General features: G+C 43.3%; 1 pseudogene across 1 annotated transcript; it reads right to left on the bottom strand.

The window, feature by feature from the left end:
* Window positions 1-3,312: 3,312 nt before the first annotated feature.
* Window positions 3,313-3,728, bottom strand: LOC308413192 (profilin-2-like; annotated as a pseudogene). The gene has a single exon. The product of its transcript is annotated as a profilin-2-like (transcript).
* Between the last annotated feature and the right edge of the window lie 6,972 nt (window positions 3,729-10,700).

Below are 10,700 nucleotides of genomic sequence, written 5' to 3' on the forward strand. Positions count from 1 at the left end.
GAGAAGGCATCAGATCCCATTACAGACAGTTTCGAGCCACCATGTTGGTTGCTGGGGAAGTGAACTCAGGACCTCTGGAAGAGAGTTAGTCCTTTAGCCATTCTTCTAGTGATTCACAAGCCTTATTTACCTAAACACTAAACATTAAGTAGAAATACCAAAATCTGTAACTATGGCTCAGATGCAGCCTGGCCTTTAAAATCCCTAAAATGGCAGGGCGAGGATGGGTTGAGAATAACTGAATGAAGGCTTCCTCTTTCTGTTAGGGTGTGTTAACAACCCCATTAGAATTTCCAAAGAGCTAGGTAAGTACCTATGGGTTTTTTTTTTTTTTTTGTTTTGTTTTGTTTCTGCTTTTTTTTTTTTGTTTTGTTTTGTTTTTTTTTTTTGTTTTTTGTTTTTTGTTTTTTGTTTTTTGTTTTTTTTTTTTTGTTCAGTCTGTTGCAGGAGCCAGAGCAAGATGGACCTGAGAGAACAGAGAGTTAGTTGTCATCACTCACTGATTTCATGCAGATATCTCTCTACATAGCCCTGGAACTCAGTGTCAAAATTAGACTCTCCTCCAGTTCTCAGCATTTCACCAACCTCTGTCTCCTCCCTGAGTGATGGGATTAAAGGCATGTCCACACCCAGTTTCATTTCTTTTTCTTTTACCCAGGAAGGCTTTTTGGATTTTCTTCAGTTTTCTTTTGGCCTCCGGTTTTGTAAGTTTTTAATCGTATTTTTCAAAACATCAACATAAATATCATTCATTGTTCTGGAACTTCAAGAAACTTTCTAGGTAGATCTGGTTTCAGATATCTGTCATGCCAACTGACCCAGTCTATATAGCGACTTTCCAGACAGCCAAAAATACATGGAGAGACATTTCACCACTTTCTCAGTTTTGTAACATAAACAAAACTCCGAAACAGCTCATCGTAAAATGATCCGTGAGTACATTTATTGTTTTACTTCCTTATCCTAAGAAAGATACACAATCAGAGGTGAAATAAAGTCAGTCAAAAACTGTTTAACAAAATGCAACTGGCTGGCAGGCAGGCAGGCAGGCAGTCAGGCAGGCCTATTTATTTGCTTGGTTGGTTTGTTGGGTGATTTGTGTGTGTGTGTGTGTGTGTGTGTGTGTGTGTGTGTAGGTGTGTGTCTGTGTGTTTTCAGGACTGTGTGGTAGCTTAGTACTTACACAAGCCAAAGCACAAGAAATAAAGAAGACCACTGAAACACAACTCTGACGTGGACCCTAGCTAAGCCATAGAGATACACACACACACACACACACACACACACACACACACACACAAACACACACACACAAAGATAAACCCTGTCATAAGATCAACATGCCTACATGATCAATTTCTATAGGCAATAGTACTAGAGGGAAGAGACATCTCTAAAATAAAAGCCAGGAATTTTTCTGCTTTGTTTTGTTGTACCTCAACATAGGATTTGTCTTTGTATTGCCCTGAGAGCCCTGGAATTTGCTCTGTGGACTTGGCTATCTGTGAACTCACCGAGGTTCATTCTCTCTGCCTCTGCCACACACACAGCCAGACAAAAGCTAGAATCTTTTTTCCTCTCTCTTCCCGCCTTCGTGCCTTCCTTCCTTCCTTCATTCCTTCCTTCCTTGCTTCCTTCCTTTCTTCCTTTTTTCCCCCAATGTATATATAGTGTGCTCTATCTAAAGCCTGTATGTCTCTATACCTGCCTGCCAGAAGAGGGCACCAGAACCTAGGAGGATACACCATGTGGCTTTCTGAGAATCCAGGTTTCTAATTTTTTTTTTTTTGGTAGGAATAAATTTATTTCATCTGTCTGTAAACAAGGTGTTTAATAGTTATGGCATTTTTTAAAAATGCATATTAAATCAGATGAGTTAGACTGTATCCCAGATGTAACAAAGTGCAGGGAAAGAAATGGACAAATCAGCAACAAGATTTGTTTTTAAATCTGTACATTATCCACAATGCCCAAACAATAGAAGCAAATACTAGAATGTCCCTAAAGTAGTGCCATTCGAAAGGAAATCCATCTCACAATAGCAACAGTTCATTTTAACAATAGTATGGCACAGGATACATATGAAAAAAATACATCACAAGACAGCCAAGTCCACAGTAATGCAACTTGATATAAAAACCTAAGCTTCACATAAAAATTGGTCCTATGAAAAATAAACTGTACACACTCCAGACGGTTATTTGGGATACCTAATATCCATGATGGCAGCCTTTTACAATTTTACTCATGAGTACAGCTGGTGTGCAAAGAAAAGACAAGACTAAGCAACTGCAATGGTAGAGCGTCCCTGGGAGTTTGATCGGTATGGTTACTGTAGTAAGGTCATGGGAGGAAGTGCCTTTGCTCTCCACAGTTGTATCCTTCATATCCTACAGACACTACAAATAGTCTGTCCCCAGTGCAATCACCATATTACATCACTGCAACTCTCAATAGCTCATCAACAGAGGAGGTATTAATTAGGTTAAATAAACAGGGCACTACATAAAGGAGAGTGGAAGCAAACCAAACACCTCGTGTTGGAAGGGAGGGGATGAGAAAGGTGTGAGGGACAGATGCATGCACACTTCCCTCCCAACCATGCACTACAAAAGGAAGACTAAATGAGCTAAGTAAATGCTCAAAGTGCTCAAAGACACTGATCAAATTAGAGATTGTATACCGGCACCTTGCTTAATATTAACTTATTTTAGTAATCAGTATTCCACTAATTGCTAAGACGAAGTGATGCCCGACTTGGCATGCCCCCTTCCCCCAATTTCAAGGTATCATGCAAATCATTACTGTGCTGCAATTATGATGCCAGGTAAAGGCTGGTTGCACACAGTGGTTAACATACAAATGACACCTTGGGAATCACGACATTAGAAAATAAGGAAAAACTAGCTACCATCTACAATCTGGTAGCATTGTGACCATAATTAGGGTGGATGAAGACAGTTGATAGGTAGGTAGATGGGGAGAGGCTGCTTAAACATCAGACCTCTTCAGGTATAAGGTGAGTTTATATGTTTTCTTGTTAATTGTGCCTGCGTGGACACCTTCCTTTCCCATTGACTATAACCAATGCTGGAGTACACAAGGAAACAAAACAAAAATGAACAGAATTATATAAGGGGAAGGGACAGAAAGAGAGACACCTTTCCCACCAACAGAGGGATACAAAGGAAACATAGGTTCGTATCCCATCACCCTGCATTGCTAATAATATTTCCAGAATTATGACTTAAGCTTACAGCTAGGAAAATTTAAGAGCAATTTCCCCCTAATACTTAACAGTCTGCCTAGCAGCTAGAACCCAGAGTCTCTCAAGCATTTTGCCATTGAGTATGCCTTCTTATTCAATCCGCCTCCATGTACCCCTTCTTTTCCCATTACAAAGACCAAGACTCTCCTGGCTCTGCGAACAGCGACATTGTATGTCGGCTCCCCACCTTGACTCTTCGTCCGGATGTCCATTGTGCAGTCCCCGTCCATGTACAGGCTATCTCTGATCACAGAGCACTTTTTTGCTCCAAGAGTCAAACCGTTTAAAAGAAACCTTCCTGGTATGTTTCTGCAATCATATCTATTTCTACTGGCGTGATGCTCTGGAAGACGCCCCTGAACGTGGCTGCCCAGACGTATTTGGCTTCGCAGTAGCCGAAAATGGCGGCCTCCTGGCAGCAGCACATCAGGTTATACACGTAGCTCTGCCATCCGGCCATCTTCGAGCCCTTCGCACTGCAGTGGGGACGGCAGGAGCAGAGGCACAGCAGCGGCGGCGGCGGCCTCTGAATTTCTTTTAAACGTGAATTCTAACACAGAGGGTCGGTATCTGCCCCCGGCTCTTCTAATGATGCTTAAGGCTCGCTGTAAATCATAAAGGTTGTGTATCTTTTATCCTAAAACAAAATAATTAAGGTGGGGTAAGAAGCCCAGTTTGGGATTAAACATTTCTACAGCATAACTGTGTGCTGTTTGTTCTTCACATGACTGGGGGCAGGGGTGGGGAGGCTCCTAAGACATAAATCTGAAACAGTACAGTGGATCATTTTGTCAGGGGTGGGGTGGGGTGTGGATGACTAGAGTTTGTCTGTTTGACAAACTAGAGTTTGTTTCTCTGCGTGAAGAACTCACTGTCCTGGAGTTTAGATGCTCTCTCCTCCCTCCCTCCCTCCTAGAGACCGGAAATTAATAGAATGCACTCTTGCGCCCAACGTCCTCTTCTCTCTTGAACCCATGCATGACTGTTTGCTTCGCCTTCCAGGTTCTGTCACTCGGTTTCCCATTGATCTCACCAAGATGGAAGCTGACATGTGGACGTCAGCCATCTTATTGCTGACTGACTGACCTCACCAAGATGGAGGAGGCCAGCCATGTGACCTGCCATTCCAGGTCGCTTTTGTTTCTCCACTCCCCAGCCTCTAGGGGACCCAGTCTGCATATGCTTCTGCACCCAAAAGCAGCCAGAAGCAGCATAGTGTCCACAGCCACATGGTTTCCTCCAGCTTTCGTCCACTACTTTTAAATGCCAGACAAATAGATCGTTTTTTGTTCTGTTACTTTTAATTAAAACACATAATAGAAGATAAACAGGGCTGGCGAGATAGATGGCTCATCAGTTAAGCACACTGACTGCTCTTCCAGAGGTCCTGAGTTCAATTCCCAGCAGCCACATGGTGGTTAACAACCATGTGTAATGCCCTCTTCTGGTGTGTCTGAATGTATGTGTGTACTCACATACACTGAATAAATAAACAATTCTTTAATTAAAAAAAAGGATAGATAAACAGAATCAGCCACCCTGAAACTCCTTTCCCGTAACTTGGTCCGTAGACTAAGCTGGCTACAAATTTACAGTGAACCACCTCCCTCTGCTGCCACCACCACTACTGCCTGGCAGAATCCTAAAAGAAGTACAAGATTCTTAGCGGGTCATAGTGGTGTGTAACTTTTATCCTAGCATTTAAAAAGTAGAGGCAGGCTCTTACAGGTTTGAGGCCAACCTGGTCTAAAGAGTGTGTCTAAGACAACCAGGAGGTCTGTTGGTCTGTTATGTCGGCCTCTGCCACTCCCCAAAGATGCAGAGAGATGGGGGGGAATATCTGGATGGTCATGGGAGGGAGGGAAGAAAGGAAGGAAGGAGGGAGGGAAGGGGAGAGAGAGAGAAAGACAGACAGACAGAGAGAGAGAGAGAGAGAGAGAGAGAGAGAGAGACCTAAAGACACTGTAAACTGAGAAAAACTGAAAGCAATTAAAAGATGATAGGACTGTTATCCAGAGAACTTTTGATTTTTTTTATTCCAAGCACCACCTAAGGGCAAATTTGTTAATTAATTTTCAAGACACGGACGGTAGTCAGAGACCAGTATTATTTACTACACTGTTTGTATTTCACAGGTAATATAAGTACAGATATTAGTGTCTGACCCTGTCCTCACTCGATGAATGTATTGGAAGTGGACGAAGAGCACAAAAATTTCACAATCCCAATCCATGCCAAAACAATCCTTAGTGATGAGAATAATGAAACCAAAATAGAACTCTAGAAATTATTCAGGGACAATATCTTAGTATCAGTCCAACAAGCAGCTGAATACCATCTAATTTCTGAATAAGTGCCACCTTTCTCTGTGAATGTACCATGCACAGGCAGGGTTCGAGAAGAAGAAGAAGAAGAAGAAGAAGAAGAAGAAGAAGAAGAAGAAGAAGAAGAAGAAGAAGAAGAAGAAGAAGAAGAAGAAGAAGAAGAAGAAGAAGAATGTAGGAAGCCGTTGGCGCCAATAGATGGCGCCAGCTTCCCGCCCATTGTTCAGCCTACAAAAACCTTTCCCCTCGTGTTGCTTGGCAACCACATAAGTCACAGCCCACTCTTGGGGCACGTGATTGAGCTACAGGAGGATGCACCATTCAGGTAGCAACACAAGTCTCTTAGGCATATATAGCAGTGCATTTCTCCCTAACATGGAGAGGAAGATAGTGGAGAGATTGCGGGAGACCCCACGTGGAGAGAGACTCGGTAAAAGAGATTGCGGTGGATCCTGCGTGGAGAGAGACTGGACAGAGAGATCGCACGTGGGAGACTGCGCGTGGGAGGTCGCCTAGACAGTAGAACCCGGTAGAGACTCCCCGGCTCAGAGAGAAGTTTCCTGCTCAAGAAGCCCCCTGCTCAGAGTGCTGTACAATCAAGGTTGTCCTCAGAAGAATCTGTTTGTTTGTTGCATGCCTGTTCCTATTGGCGGGAAGCATGGGCGTGTGACAAGTGGTGCCGAAAATCCCGCGAACGCCTAGTGGAACCTTCAGGCCGCTGACCTAGATTCAGAACTGCGGAAAATTAAAAGGTAAGTTCTGAGAGATATGTCACTCTTTAGTTTTTACAGGGTGCCAAAAGAACATGCCAAAAACTTAGGCATGTATCTTCTTGGATTTTCTCCGGCAGTAGAAGGAGTGTTTTTTGCATTAGTGGCAATTGTTATAACATTACTGTTGTGGAAGTTATCTAGACGGAAGGTTAGCAGGCAGCACCCATGGACTCTGTCAGAAACAGAACATGATAAAGAAAAGGACAAGGAAGATAGTCTCAGAGAGACATGTTTAAAACAAGCCAGAAACGGAGAGATGCCAGAAAGAATTAAAGGAGGTAGTCTCCGGGAGACATGTTCAAAACAAGTCAGAATTGGAGAAGTGGCGGCGGAAGCACCGGGAAAAGAGAGGACTGCGCCAGAGTCCAATACTTTGTATCCGCAAAAGGAACAAATGGCGGAAAAACCGCTGGAAAAAGATAGGATTGCGTCTGGGGAAACAGAGTACAAGAGTAAAGAAACAATAGACTGCAGAGCGGGCAGAAAAAGGATCACAAACTGAATTTCAATTTGAGGAAATTTTAGAAAAACAAGAGACAAAAGAATTTGGGGCAGAGCAGTTTCAGGGGAAACAAAAGACTTTAGCAAAACAAAAGGTGGCCTCAGCTTTTTCACCTCATGCAGAGAGGAAGTGTGAATTTTCCTTTTGTCCTCCAGAGACATTCCATGCCCTCAGGCAAATGTTTCTGGTGTTTGAGGAGAATAACATTCGCAGTTATCATCCTCTAAAACATAAACAAGTCAAAGAGTTGGCAGAGTCAGTCAGAATTTATGGAGTCACTGCTAATTTTACTATGTTGTTCATTGAAAGATTAAGCTCTATAGCCATGACACCTGCTGATTGGCAGTTTGTTACTAAAGCTTGTCTCCCAAGTATAGGACAATACATTGAGTGGAAAGCCTTGTGGCAGGATGCTTGTCAGGTCCAGGCTCGCGCCAATGCCGCCGCAGGACAGCCAGCTTGGGATTTTGATATGTTATCTGGACAGGGGCAGTGGGCGGTAAATCAAACCGCCTATCCCATAGAAGTCTATAGCCAAATAGCACTTTGTGCCGTAAAGGCATGGAAAGTGCTCACTAATAAGGGAGAAGTGTCAGAAAATCTAACAAAAATTATTCAGAGTCCAAGTGAACCTTTTTCAGATTTTGTGGCCAGAATGATAGACAGCTAGAAAAATATTTGGAGACCAAGAACAGGCTATGCCCTTGATAGAGCAACTAATTTTTAAACAATGTACTAAGGAATGTCGTAATGCCATCACCCCCTGCAAGGCTAAAGGATTACAAGCCTGGATTAAAGCCTGCAGAGAGATCAGAAGATCTTTAACTAATGCAGGTTTGGCTGCTGCCATACTACAGGGGCAAAAGCAGCTAGGTCTTTTTAAAAAAGGTGTCAATTGCTTTCAATGCGGAAAGAGAGAAGGTAATAGAGTTTATAGAGTTACTGCTAATTATACAAAAAACCTAGTTAGGCTAATGCCACCCGGATTGCCTGTTGCTGGCCTATTTTCCAGCCAAAGGGTAATTTGTTTATTCTAGCCCAACTTAAGTGGTCACATTTTTGTATAAGAAAAAGAGATTCAGCCCTACATCCTTAGACTGGCTGTCAATCTCGGAGAGTACATTGGGCAGTTAAGGGCCTCTTTACCTTTTCTTCTAATATAAAAACTGTTTATAATAATACCTTAGAGAATTGATCTGGTTCAAAAACGGATGGATATATTGTGGAAGGTTGCCCAGCTGGGCTGCCAATAAAAGTTCTCAGGATTATGTGTGACCACTATTCAGTATAAAAATTTTTACTAAATCTGCAAATTATTCTAAACCATTATCTCAGTATCTTTTACATGTGTCCATTGATACTTGCTCAGGTGTTATTTTTGCTTCTCCTTTATCAGGAGAAAAGGCTTCTCATGTTATTACTCATTGTCTTGAAGCATGGAGTGCATGGGGCATTCCTAAAGTGTAAAAACGGACAATGCTCCTGCATATACCTCAGTAAAACTGAAGCAATTTTGCCATCACATGGGAGTTTCACTCCTGACAAGATTGCCTTATAATCCTCAGGGTCAAGACATCACCGAACGTGCTAATCAAACTCTAAAGGTTTATTTAAACAAACAAAAGGGGGAAATTAGAGAAATACCCCCTACGCCTAAAATGGCCATTTCTACTATACTTCTTACTTTAAATTTTTAAAATTTGGATGCTCATGGCCATTCAGCTGCCGCGCGCCATGGACAATGGCCTGTGCCACCTAAAGAGCTAGTGAAATGGAAAGATGTCCTCACTGGTAATTGAAAAGGCCTGGATCCTATTTTAATACGATCCAGGGGAGCTATTTGTGTTTTTCCACAGGGAGAAGAAAGTCCAATTTGGATCCCAGAACATCTAACACGTCGAGTGCTACCAGAACAAGAAGCTGTTCCACCTGCTTCAGATGAGCCTGTCCTGCATGACGATTCAAGCGGAACTGAGTTGGAAGATTCTGTCGGTGTTCCCAAAACCGATGCCCATGTTCCTTAATGCAAAGCTATTTTCTTGTTTGTTTGTCACCATTGTAACCTTTGATGTACTGTACTTGCCCTTAGACACAGAGATAGCAGAGTTATGGGGATTATAGAACTCTTGTCTTATCAAGTAATTTTAGCATGCTTTTGTGCAGAGAGACTGTGTTTCTGCTCTAGATGGTGTGCAAACTCCGTACTCAACAATAACGTGACAAAGTGGTTATAGCGCAAGCTCTTGCTGCACTCGAAATGGACACCTCTCCCTCTGTTTGGTTTAGTATGCTTTAAGAAAAATGTTGGGTCTGTGTATGGATAGCCCCTGCACCCTGAGCCTTCGAGGCATCACACCAAGAATGGGTGTCTTACACTAAGGCAGCCTTTGCACCCTGCAGGTCTTGTTCCCATTGCACGCAGGAAGGTGCCTTACCCAAAAATTATTGCTGATCATGGTCTTGAACCCTAAAGGTCCAACAAGATCCTGATGGTTGATCGGCCATGTTTTATGTTTTTTATTTAAGAGAAAAGGGAGAAATGTAGGAAGCCGTTGGTGCCAATAGATGGCGCCAGCTTCCCGCCCATTGTTCAGCCTACAAAAACCTTTCCCCTAGTGTTGCTTGGCAACCACATAAGTCACAGACCATTCTTGAGGCACGTGATTGAGCTACAGGAGGATGCACCAATCAGGTAGCAACACAAGTCTCTTAGGCATATATAGCAGTACATTTCTCCCCCACGTGGAGAGGAAGATAGTGGAGAGATTGTGGGAGACCCCACGTGGAGTGATGGCGGAGAGATACCACGTGGAGAGAAACCCGATAGGAGAGATTGCAGGAGATCCCACGTGGAGAGAGACTCGGTAAAAGAGACTGCGGAGGATCCCGCGTGGAGAGAGACTGGACAGAGAGATCGCACTTGGGAGACTGCACATGGGAGGTTGCCTAGATAGTAGAACCCGGAAGAGAGTTCCCGGCTCAGAGAGAAGTTTCCTGCTCAAGAAGCCCCCTGCTCAGAGTGCTGTACAATAAAGGTTGTCCACAGAAGAATCTGTTTGTTTGTTGCACGCCTGTCCCTATCTGCAGGAAGCATGGGCACGTGACAGAAGAAGAAGAAGAAGAAGAAGAAGAAGAAGAAGAAGAAGAAGAAGAAGAAGAAGAAGAAGAAGAAGAAGAAGAAGAAGAAGAAGAAGAAGAAAGAGAAGGAGGGAGGGAGGGAAGGAGGGACGAAGAAAGAGAGAGAGAGAGACAGAGACAGAGACAGAGACAGAGACAGAGACAAAAAAAACCCGGCAGACTTAGGAGGTAGATTAGGTTTATTCAGATGTCATTTCCCTGTGTAGCCCGGATAAAGAGACATACAGATACACACAGAAAGATACACTGGCAGGCAGGCAGGCAGGCAGGCAGGCAAACTTGTTTGCCTGGTTTATTGGTTGGTTGATTTTGTTCTGTTTATCTGTTTTGTTTTGTTTTAGTCTTTTTAGTTTGTTTGTTTTTGTTTTTAGAAAGTGTGGCCTACCTAGGGCCTACACAAAGCCGGACACCAGAAATAAATAAGATCTCTGACACACAAATCTAAGGTGGGCCCTAGTTCGGAATGGAGACAGACAGACAGACAGCCGGACAGGTGGACGGACAGACAGACTGACAGACAGACAGACAAACACACACACACACACACACACACACACACGCTAAATAACAAAATCAGGTTGTCAGGCACCTGGCCAAGCATGTGAGATAGGGGGACAGTCCTGAATTGCATATGTCTAAAATCCACAAACATCTGAACCAATCTGGATTCAGGGATAGGTGAATTTCTCTAGGAA

This window comes from Micromys minutus (assembly GCF_963924665.1).
Source record: "Micromys minutus genome assembly, chromosome: 31".
Lineage (NCBI taxonomy): Eukaryota > Metazoa > Chordata > Mammalia > Rodentia > Muridae > Micromys > Micromys minutus.